The sequence below is a fragment of the Hemicordylus capensis genome, chromosome 4 (genome assembly GCF_027244095.1).
Source record: "Hemicordylus capensis ecotype Gifberg chromosome 4, rHemCap1.1.pri, whole genome shotgun sequence".
Classification (NCBI taxonomy): Eukaryota; Metazoa; Chordata; class Lepidosauria; order Squamata; family Cordylidae; genus Hemicordylus; species Hemicordylus capensis.
Genome location: NC_069660.1, coordinates 300751582 through 300762690, shown reverse-complemented (window position 1 = coordinate 300762690; position 11109 = coordinate 300751582). Strand labels below are relative to the sequence as shown.

General features: G+C 46.5%; 1 protein-coding gene and 1 long non-coding RNA gene across 3 annotated transcripts in view; one reads left to right on the top strand and one right to left on the bottom strand.

Annotated features, from left to right (window-relative positions):
* Positions 1-11109, top strand: part of SNTB1 (syntrophin beta 1) — a 143937-nt gene that overhangs the window by 41496 nt on the left and 91332 nt on the right. The gene's annotated exons all lie outside the window — the stretch shown is intronic.
* Positions 1-11109, bottom strand: part of LOC128323454 (uncharacterized) — a 40303-nt gene that overhangs the window by 1386 nt on the left and 27808 nt on the right. For both annotated transcript variants that reach the window (XR_008306272.1, XR_008306271.1), the window contains one exon: positions 8942-9227. This is a non-coding gene — a long non-coding RNA (uncharacterized LOC128323454). The remainder of the gene's footprint in view (positions 1-8941; positions 9228-11109) is intronic.

Genomic DNA, 11109 nt, shown 5'->3' with positions numbered 1-11109 from the left:
GTACATAGAAGCATAGGAAGCTGCCATATACTGAGTCAGACCATAGGTGCATCTAGCTCAGTATTGTCTTCACAGACTGGCAACGGCTTCTCCAAGGTTGCAGGCAAGAATCTCTCTCAGTCTCAGCCCTATTTTGGAGAAGCCAGGGAGGGAACTTGAAACCTTCTGCTCTTCCCCGAGTGGCTCCATCCCCTGAGGGGAATATCTTCCAGTGCTCACACTTCTAGTCTCCCATTCAAATGCAACCAGGGAGGACCCTGCTTAGCTAAGGGGACAAGTCATGCTTGCTACCACAAGACCAGCTCTCCTCCTTGCCTAGGGAGCAAGAGGTTGCTGGTTCGAATCCCCTCTGGTATGTTTCCCAGACTATATCACCTATATTGGGCAGCAGCGATATAGGAAGATGCTGAAAGGCATCATCTCATACTCTGCGGGAGGAGGTATTGGTAAACCCCTCCTGTATTCTACCAAAGACAACCACAGGGCTCTGTGGGCACCAGGAGTCGATACCGACTCAACGGGACAAGTTTAATACTACTGAAATTAAGTAACCTATAGGAATTCTGAGTAATACCATTGGGGATGCGGCCCAGTAGTAGCTCAGTGCCACTCGCAGCTCAGTGGCAGAGCATCTGCTTTGCATGCAGAAGACCTCGGTTCAATTCTTTGTATTTCCAGGTAGTCCTGAGAGAGTCCTGAAACCTTGGAGAGCTGCTACCAGTCAGAGTACGCAATACTGAGCTAGATGGACTAAGGGTCTGACTGGTATAAGGCAGCATCCTATATCTGTATGAGTAACTTAGTCTGGATGCTGCTCACTAACAATAATACAAGCCTATACACTTCTTTAAATTATTCTGCTTATCCACATATTGCCTGTCTTAACCCTCTGTAGCAGACACGATGGTCTAACAGGAGGTGTTGGGGAAAGGATCTAGCTTTCTAGAGTTTATTTAAATATTTATTTAAAGTTTATTTAAATGGCTGCCTGGGGGAAACCTTTGCTTGCCACAGATGACTGGATAAATGGCTATTTGCAAGCTGGATTAAAGGCTAGCTCTCACTGAGGTGATACCATCTTTGTCAGGGCTGTACCACTTCAGACTGCCAGTATGGCCCACATGGCTGCATGCACCTCTCTGAACAAAAGGGGAAAAAATCTCTAAACATAGACATCTAGCAATGCACGCCAGCTAGCCCATGCCTTCAGGCGTGGAGCCAACTGAGTGGTGGCCATGGGTCCAGCCCCGCCCGGTGGCCCCTCAGAAGGTGCCCCATGCGTTTGATGTCACATGCATGGGGTGTGCCCCAAATGAACACACACACACCCCCACCCAGGCTACCGGGAGCCCCGAGCAAGCGCTTACCTATCCTTTTCAGGCAGTGTTTGCTGCCTGAAAGTGTCTATTCCCCTTTCCCTCCAGAGAGGGAGAGAAAGGGAGAATAGATGCTTTCAGGCAGAAAGCACTGTCTGAAATGATATGGAAGTGCTCGCTCGGGCTCTTCGGAGCTTGATGCCACACCCGCTTTGCGCGTGATATCACGCTGCCTGAAAAGGATAGGCAAGCGCTGGCTCAGGGCTCCTGGTAGCCCTTGTGGTGGCTACATTAAGTTAATTTATTTCCTGTTTGAATATCCCATCAGGTGCTATTTTACAGATTTAGTATATAACCGCAGCTTGGCAGGATCATTTTGAAAACGTAAATAGCTTGCGCAACCCTCCTACAACGGGAAAATATAGTTTTGTTTTGTTTTTGTTTTTGGCGATGCACATGCGTTGTTGTAGGGCTAAAACGTAAGGATAAAATATGAAAGAAGGCATCGGAAATGTGAACGGCACCTTGCTGACAGTGGAGGGACTGCGATGTCGAAACACAGGCAGTACGGAAGCACACTTAACAGACACACAGTGACTCTGCTGTAGGGTATAATCTAGAAAGTGCCCTGGAGCAAGTTGTTGTTTTACAAACCTTTTGAAATGGATTGGAATTACGTGTGTATTTAAAATATCGCCTATGTTCAAATGCAAGACGTAAGCTGCGTTTTTCATTGTTTGTCCACCTAGAAGCTGACCAGGCTTAATACAATACAAGGTAAGCATCTTAAAGAGTATGAACAGGAATGAATCTGGAGAAAGCATAGATCAAATATATCGAGAAATGTGGGGTACCCAGGAACTTGAACCCCAAGGGGAGTGAAAAGTGTAGTATAAAATCATTTTCATTCAATATAAGTTGAGACTCTTGTTGACTATGCTGAGAAGCAGGAATGTTTCATTGTTTTAGCCATGACTTTATTATTTCTCCTGTTGTTTACCCTCCTGTCCCCTGGCTTTTAGTTTGCTGAGAAACATCTCTTCATTCTGTTTTTTATCCTAATATTTTTCTTTGTCATAAGTTTGTCATTGTTGTCAAGCTGTGTGGCTTGTGGACACTCAGCTTGACACCCCCTTCAGGCAGGTGCCCTGGGCAACCGCCTGACCTGCCCACAGCTAAAGCCATTCCTGCTGCAGAACTAGGGAAGGATAGTTTCTCCAGATAAATGGAAGCATATAAGCCCCTTCCAGACATTGTTGAAAAGAGATGCTGTACTGGGGTACAACAACGTGTCTCAAGTGGGGCCGAAATTCCTGCCCCAACCCCGTTATCTCCTCAGCCCACCACTCACATGGTGGCGTTTGTCTGAAGAGGCAAACGCTGCTTCCATGATGACAGGTGTTTGTGTGATCAGGAGGGGTGGGCACCCGAGCCTCCTGATCATGGAAGTACCTGCCATCACCAATGCGGCATTTGCCTCTTCAGACACATGCCACTCTAACTGCGAGCAGTGGGCTGAGGAGGTGAGTGATGGGGCCAGCGTGGGACTTCCGGCCTTATCTCCTTCCAATAATGTCTTAGGCTATAGAGTCTAAGCATCAAAGCACATCTGATCTTGTGCTTATGTGCGATTCTCCTTCCTGGCTTATTGGACTCCTCTGCAGAGTGAGATTTTATGCAGCTTGGTGGGCCTTTTTCTTTGTACTTACCGATCTCTTTGCAGAGCCTCTAGGCTGGCAATGGCAGCAGGATTCAGAATTATCAGCCCAATAGATACTTCTTAATGCAGGGGTGGGGAACCTTGGCCCTCAAGCTGTTTTTGAACTATAACTCCCATCATCCCCAGCCACAATTATTGTGGTTATCTGAGGAGGTTCTGTTCTTGGCAACAAGAGTGGATAATGGAACCATGAATAATGAGACTTTGAGGCTAGAGGAATTGGAGGGTTAGGTTCCCGGAGGCTTAAAAATGTGCTTTAAAAGGCTGAAAAGGGCAGAAATAATAGAAGTGCCGTACCATGTCTCCAGCAGCCCAGCAATTCTCTCCCCTACCCCCCAGTTTCTGCAATTTACTGCAAAATATCATGGGGGATTTAAAAACAAAACAAAACTGAGAGCCACAAAATGGCTCCTTTCATCAAAATGGTGGATGGAAAGGACCTTAGAGGTCATTTCTGGCCACTTAGGAACTGTGGATACATGGATTTTAAAACTTTTAAAAAACACATGTACCGAGGTTGGGTCTTCATTGCCTGACCACGGTTATGCGAAACTACATGTTTCGTTACATGTAGGTGTCTGTGTTTAGGGAGGAGGAATTCTCTAAATTACCTTTCCACCCTCTTGCCCTAAATTATAGGCATGGGCATTGCCTCAGAGTTGGAGGAGGAGGGAAGTATATTCACTCCACTCCTTCACCTATCAGCGCCAGCAAAGGTCTGAGCTGCTCTCCGGGAGTCCACCAGACCAACAAACCCCATCCCTGCTGATCCTCTCATCTTCGGCAGCCCCTGCCTTAAATAAAGCCTTACATTTAGGACACTCCTCCCCACTTCCAGCTTGCTCCTTCTTGCCTGGCCAGGCCCCAATCCCTGGTCTCCAAAGGGAACTTGTTCTCCAACTCCATCCCCTTCATTAGCCTTTCTACACCCATCTGCAGCTGTGGAGCTGATTCCATCTCCACCATTCTGCTGCCTCCTGGGCTGCACCCACCCATCCTCCAGCAGCTGTTGGCCACATCTCTGAGCCCTTCCTGACTTCTGATAGGTAATGACTGGGATTGTCCTGGATCCCCCTGCTTCTCTTGGCACACTGCCGCTTCACTGGGTAAACAACCATGTTTCACAGAGGAGGGTGGGAAATCCCAACAGTTGGGACCACGTGTAACGAGGTCCACATGTAACGAGGTCCACCTGTATTTATATATCGGACTTGTCAGCAATTGAACTGCTGATGAGCAGATGTTAAGCTCTTGTCTGGAGGAATTCCTCCCTGGATGCTGTCTCTCGGTTGCCTCCCTCTGAGTTTCATACCTCCTTAAAACGTGCAGGGAGAAGGCAGATTCTGTACATTCTGGGGCCCACTGCAGCTGTGATGATGTTTGCGGTGATTGTCCCCAACCACCAAAGGAATTTGTATTGAGCTGTAAGAATAACTCACTGTCTTGCTCATATCTGTGGCAATACCTCATGTCCCAGAGGAAGGGAAGATGGTGGGAAAGGGAACCACAGAAGATTACAGTGCTGATATACGTTTGGAGGGTTTCTGCAACAGCTTTCATATATTGAAGGCAGCTGCGGAGGAGGGGAAAGCCCTTGTCTTTCACTTCAAGCTTTTCTTTCATATTTTCTTTCTTGGGTCAACACAGCATTGCCTGCCATTGTCTGTGGGCAGCACTCTGGACAGGATTGTAATGGCAGCACATTTGAAACCTGCATAATTGCCACAAAAGTCTTAAAAAGAGAATAAAAGTGAATGGTTCTGTTTCTCTTCAGGCAGGCACCTCTCTGGCACTGGCGTCTTGTTTCTTTCTTAGGGACATAAGAATTGCCTTGTTTGAGCAGAAGAAAGGTCCATCTTGGTAGCCGGCCAGATGCCTCTGCGGTGCTCACAAACACAGTGTGGCTGACGGAGCCCCCACCTGTTTTGTTTCCATCATCAGGCAGTTGGAGGTTATAATGCCACCACACATGGCTCCATTCTTGGCTGTGATGGCTGATAGCCATTGATAGGAATCTGCCTTAGACTGAGTCAGACCATTGGCTCATCTATCCAGGGCAGCACTTTTTCCAGGATCTTGGGCAGAGGTCTTTCCCAACACCTGTTAATGGATCCTTTTTACTGGAGATACTGGGGATCGGAACTGGGAACTTATTCATGCAAAGTGTGTGCTTCACCACTGAGCTTCGCCATTGTGCCTCTCCTAATCTAAACTGATAGAGCTCTTCTGCTCCACCCATTTGCCTAATCCTGCTCTTTGCATCTGTTACATAATGATCTAAGGAACGGCTTTTCAGTTCAGAAATAAAGCATGGCTGTGGGGTGGGGAAACATGCTCGAGGTTTATAAAATTATGTGTGGGGTGGAGGAAGTACATCAGGGTTGCTCAAACCTGGGTCCCCAGATGTTGCACTACAACCCCCATCATTCCCAGTTGGGGAGCTGATGGGAGTTGTAGTGCAGCAACATCTGGGGACCCAAATTTGAGAAGCCCTGGAGAACGTAGAAAGAGCTTAGTTCTATTGCTTCCATAGTACTAGAGTCACTCGGTGAAATTGATAATGGAATTAGAACAGACAAGATCACTTATTTCATCACACAGTGCATAATATATTTGTGGAATTTGCTGCCACGAGATGTGGCGATGGCCCTTCATTTGAATGACTTTAAAGGGTATTTATAAATGATGGCAATAGTCACACATGGTGACTGCAGCCCTGTTCAGGCTATGAGGCGAGTCTCACGCTCGGTGGGACTCGCCAGAGGGGGTTTGCGGGGAGAGAGGGACTTAGCCCGCTCTCCTCGCAGACAACCCCCAGGCAGCCCTGGGTGGCTGGATTGGCCGCCCACACGACTGCCAGCTCCGTCACGGAGCCAGCAGGGGCTGTGGGGATCAGGGGCCGCATGGCCTCCGGAAGTTCCAGGATGCCCCACGCGAGTGTGTGGGGCATCCTGGAGCAACTCCCGAGCCCTGGGGTTTGCCCCCATGTTCTCCCCCATATACATTTCAATTTCTGATTCCCATGTGTGAACCAAGAATTGGGCAAATCGACAAGAGTGGCTGAAGTGCATAATAAAAGGAAGGGTTCTAAGGAAGTTTCTGCTTACTCAGGAGGAAGGGTTTGAGTGTCCTTTGGCTCACACAGGAGTAAATTTGTGGGTAGAGCCATTGTTGCTGACCTATAACCCTTCCTTAACTTGTAATATGGCTCCAGTGAAAAATTAGCTGTCAACCATAATCCAAGTTGACTTAATATAAGAACAGCCCTGCTGGATCAGGCACAAGCCCATCTAGTCCGGCATCCTGTTTTGCACAGCGGCCCACCATATGCTTCTGGAAAGCCAACAGGCAAGAGGTATGTGCATGTCCTCTCTCCTGCTGTTGCTCCCCTGCAACTGTTATTGAGAGGCATCATGTCTCTGAGGCTGGAGGTGGCCCACAGCCACCAGACGACTAGCCATTGATAGACCGGTCCACCATGAATCTGTCTAAGCCCCTTTTAAAGCCATCCAAGCTGGTGTCCATCACCACATTTTCTTTTTATTATTTTTATTAATTTATATTTTATATCCCACTCTTCCTCCAAGGAGCCTGGAGTGGTATACTACATACTTAAGTTCCTCCTCACAACAACCCTGTAAAGTAGGTTAGACTGAGAGAGAAGTGACTGGCCCAGAGTCACCCAGCAAGTATCATGGCTGAATGGGGATTTGAACTCGGGTCTCCCTGGTCCTAGTCCAGCACTCTAACCACTACACCGTGCTGGCTCTGCAATCCATGACAAAGAATTCCATGGCAAAGAATTCCATAGATTAACTATGCACTGTGTAAAAAAGTACTTCCTCTTGTCGGTCCTAAATTTCCCAACCTTCAGTTTCATGGGGTGACTCCTGGTTCTAGTGTTGTGAGAGAGGGAGAAAGATTTATCTCCACCCTCTCCACACCATGCATAATTTTATACACCTCAATCATGTCTTCCCTTAGTCGCTTCTTTTCCAAGGTAAAGAGCTCCAGATACTGTAGCCTAGCCTCATAAGGAAGGTGTTCCAGGCCCCTGATCATTTTGGTTGCCCTCTTCTGCACCTTTTCTAGTTCTACAATATCCTTCTTAAAATATGGTGACCAAAGCTGTACGCAGTACTCCAGATGCGACCGCACCATAGATTATAATATTAGCATTTTTATCTTCAACCCCCTTCCTAATGTTTTCTAATGACTTACCCTAGGAGTCCTCAGATGACTTAAATAATTCAGGAGTTCCAAACCTCAGGTTCCCAGATGATGTTGACTATAACTCCCATCTGGGGACCTGAGGTTGGGATTAAGTTATCTGAGATAACTTAGAGAGACAAATTTGGGCAATTTGGCTCGGAAAGCATTTCTGTTCTTACTTTCAAAACTGTGTTCAGATCCGTTCCACTCAAATGATTATCTGGTTCTGTGTCTCAGACTGCTAATATAATTATTTCTGTTGTACTGCAAGCAGATCCTCTAAGTTACTAAAAACGAGTCATGCTGTGTCAACAAGAAAACTTGCTGATCATCATTATAATTAGGAAATAATGAAAGGAAGTAGGATGATGTATCAAAAATAGTATTTCACAGTAGAGTTTGCTTCTGCTCAGCACTAATTTTTGTGATTCAGCCTGAAAACTATTGTTAGGACCTCATCTAGTTTAATTTGAGTATTGCGGGTGGAGAAACTGTAGTGGCTCTTGGCACTGGACATGTTGCTAGAAGCCACCCTCACTGGGCGGCTTTTAGAATAGGCTGAGAATTTTGAGAAGGCTTGGCAGAAAATGTTTGGTGACTTCTGGTCTGCTGTCAACCCTCCAGAATACCAGTAGCAATAATGGATGCATTATACCCAGGGGCCCAGAAATATAGGATTAGCTCACTAGCCAGCCATTATTTGTGCTTGCCACCAACCCCCTTTCTTTCCCCAAATCTTTTCCTGGCACACAAGCAGAGGGCTTAGGAGGGAAGCGGGTCTTCTTTCATTGGTCCTGAGATATGGAGATAGTAAGAAACAGGGGGAGCCTCCTCCTACTGCTCAGAAGGGATTCCTGCTGTTTCTTATCTTCTCAAAGATGGCAGTGAAAATGAAACGTCTGCTGAGGAGATCTGTGTGGTGCTGGATGTCTTGCTCACCAGAAGGATGGGGCATGTGCCACTGGCAAGTTAGCAAGTGGATTTGCAGATGTCTGGGGATAGCTGGGATAGCAGTATTCAGTAATAGATAATTGCTAATTAAAGCTTCAGTGCCCCAAATCCAGAAGCTGTACTGAGAGTTTTGCATGAATGTGCATATATGTTAGTTCTGGTAATGCAGTCAAAACCTCATCATAAGAATTAGCATTCATATGGCACTTTTCTTAGGTGCTCATAACACTCCACATATTCTCGTTAACATACAGCTATCCTGTAAGATTAGCTAATCGTATTTATATGAGATTGAGAGGGTGTGGTTTGTCATAGGGTGCAATCCTCAGTACATTAACTAAGGAATAAACCCCACTGAAGGCCACCTAATGGCGCAGCAGGGAAATGACTTGATTAGCAAGCCATAAGTTGCCTGTTCAAATCCCTGCTGGTATGCTTCCCAGACTATAGTAAACACCTATATTGGGCAGCAGCGATATAGGAAGATGCTGAAAGGCATCATCTGGTACTGTATGGGAGGAGGCAATGGTAAACCCCTCCTGTATTCTACCAAAGACAACCACAGGGCTCTGTGGTCACCAGCACTCGACACTGACTCGACGTCACACCTTACCTTTAAACCCCACTGAACATAGTGGAGCCTCCTTCTGAGTAAACGTGCATAGGATTGTGCTGCATGGTTATTGTTCCCCAACTGAGATGAAAATTGAATTGGGTATCTGCAATTCACTCACTCACTCACCAGCACCATGCTATGCCACTTCTGTTATAGCAACTTCAGTGCCTGTATGGTTTTATTCTTTCCCAGATCTTTGAAGTGTCGCATCAGCTTTTAAGGATGTGTAATTAGTTGGTGTTTCCTTAACTTTTGTTCTTAAATGCCTTTCAAGTTAAAATCAAACACATTCCGGTCCAGTGGAATCTGATGAGCCTTTCATGTCTGCCTTGTCCACTGTTTCGCTCCATGTATAGCACAGCAGTTGCTTTATTTCATGTTAGCAGATATTTTCCATGAGTCATCACTTCAGCTGCAACAGAAAATTGATTATGCTAGGCTTGGTATTAAAGAGTAGCATTAATATGTCAACAAAATGCTTAAGAAGGAACTGTGCCAAAGTACTGAATCCACTTAACATCGTCTGCTGGAGTAAGAGAGGTAATTCTACTTCACATTTAAAATGGAGATAGTGCAGAAAATAATGCTTAACCGTGGTAAAGGAAGAGAAGCCGTTGGGGCTGTTCTCACGATCACCCAGAGGCAGGCTAAGGGAGTCTAGCCCGCTTTGGGGAGATGGTGTGCTGCAATGAGAGCCACGCAGCTCCCATCAGCGAACCCTCCTAAATACCGCTCCCCTAAGATAAGGTTGGTGGAGCGAGCGCTCCGTTAACCTCGTCTTTTTGCTCGTGTGTTGCCGTGGTGCATGGGGACACGCAAGTAGACCCCCGGTCAGGAGGCTGCAAGCAGCCTCCCGGGCTCAGGTCTCTCTCTAGGCAACCTGGAACTTCTGGGGGCTACGCGGCTCCCGATTCCCACAGCCCCCGCAGGCTCAGTGACGGAACCGGCAGTTGTGTGGTTGGCCGATCTGGCCACCCAGGGCTGCCTTCCGATCATCTGCAGGGAGAGCGAGCTAAGCCCGCTCTCCTCGCAAACCCCTTTACAGCTCTTCTCACTGATTGTGAGAAGAGCCTCATGTTCAAGTATTACTTCTGTATTAAGCAAACCATGGTTACAGCAGTTTCCTGTCTCTGGATTTCAACAATTTCAAGCTGGTCTTTGTGTTGTCCTTCTATATAAACTTTCTGGGGATAAGGTATAGTTTATTTATTTATTTATTTATTTTTACATTTTTATACCGCCTTTTGTTAAAAGAAAACTCCAAGGCGGTTAGTTTGGCAAGCTAAACCTTGTTTCCACTATGCACTTTGAATCTGAACTCTGGTTAAAACAACCATGGTTCTGAAGAAAGCTGGTGGGTTGACAGTGGTGGATGTTCTTGGGTTTGGTTTTAAATTGAGCAAATATATTTTGAATTTGTGGAGTGTCTCCTCTCAGTTTTTTCCTTCAATACAGATACAATGAATATTTATGTACCGCTTTTCTACAAAAGTTCCCAAAGCAGTTTACATAGAAATACTGGAGAGACCCCTGAGCCAGGAGGCTGCTTTTGAGCCTCCTGGCTGGGGGTCTAATTGTGAGGAGCCACGCCGTGGAGCTGCGCTGCGGCTACTCACGATTTTGAAAAACGGGTTTGCAGAGCACTCGCTCCGCAAACCCGGTTTAAGGGGAGGGGTAGTTAAGCGAGTTAACCTCCTGGCAACCACCGGGCTCACACGTTCAAGCAAAATCAGGCTAGGCTCTCCTAGTCCAATTTTGCCTGATCGTCAGAATAGCCTCCTTGTCAGTAATTGGGTTCTATAGTTTTAAGCTGTGCTGTCGACCTATATTTAACACTGTACGCCAAGTTTTTGCTGTGTTATCGTGCTGTGGTTTAAAACAAATAGAGATGGAATGATAATATGAGCCACAGAAGTGGTATGAAGTGGTATAATAATGGTCAGTTTCCAAGATAACTTATGGGTGTGCTTTCCTCCAGGAACCCTCCTTAAGAATCTAGAGCAGAGGTAGGCAACCTTGGCTCTCCAGCTGTTGTTGAACTACAACTTCCGCTGTCCCCAGCCACAATAACTTGGCTGGGGATGATGGGAATTGTAGTTGAACAGAAGCTGGAGAACCAAGGTTGCCTACCCCCTCATCTAGAGAATGCTCATCAATGTTTGGCCATCTTAGCACAACTCCTTGGCTATATAGGAAATTGCCTGTCTGATTAAATGCTTCGTCCCAATTATCTGCTCCTGATGAGCCACACCTGCCTCTCTCGTTAATCTGTATTCACAGTCATAAAGGCCATC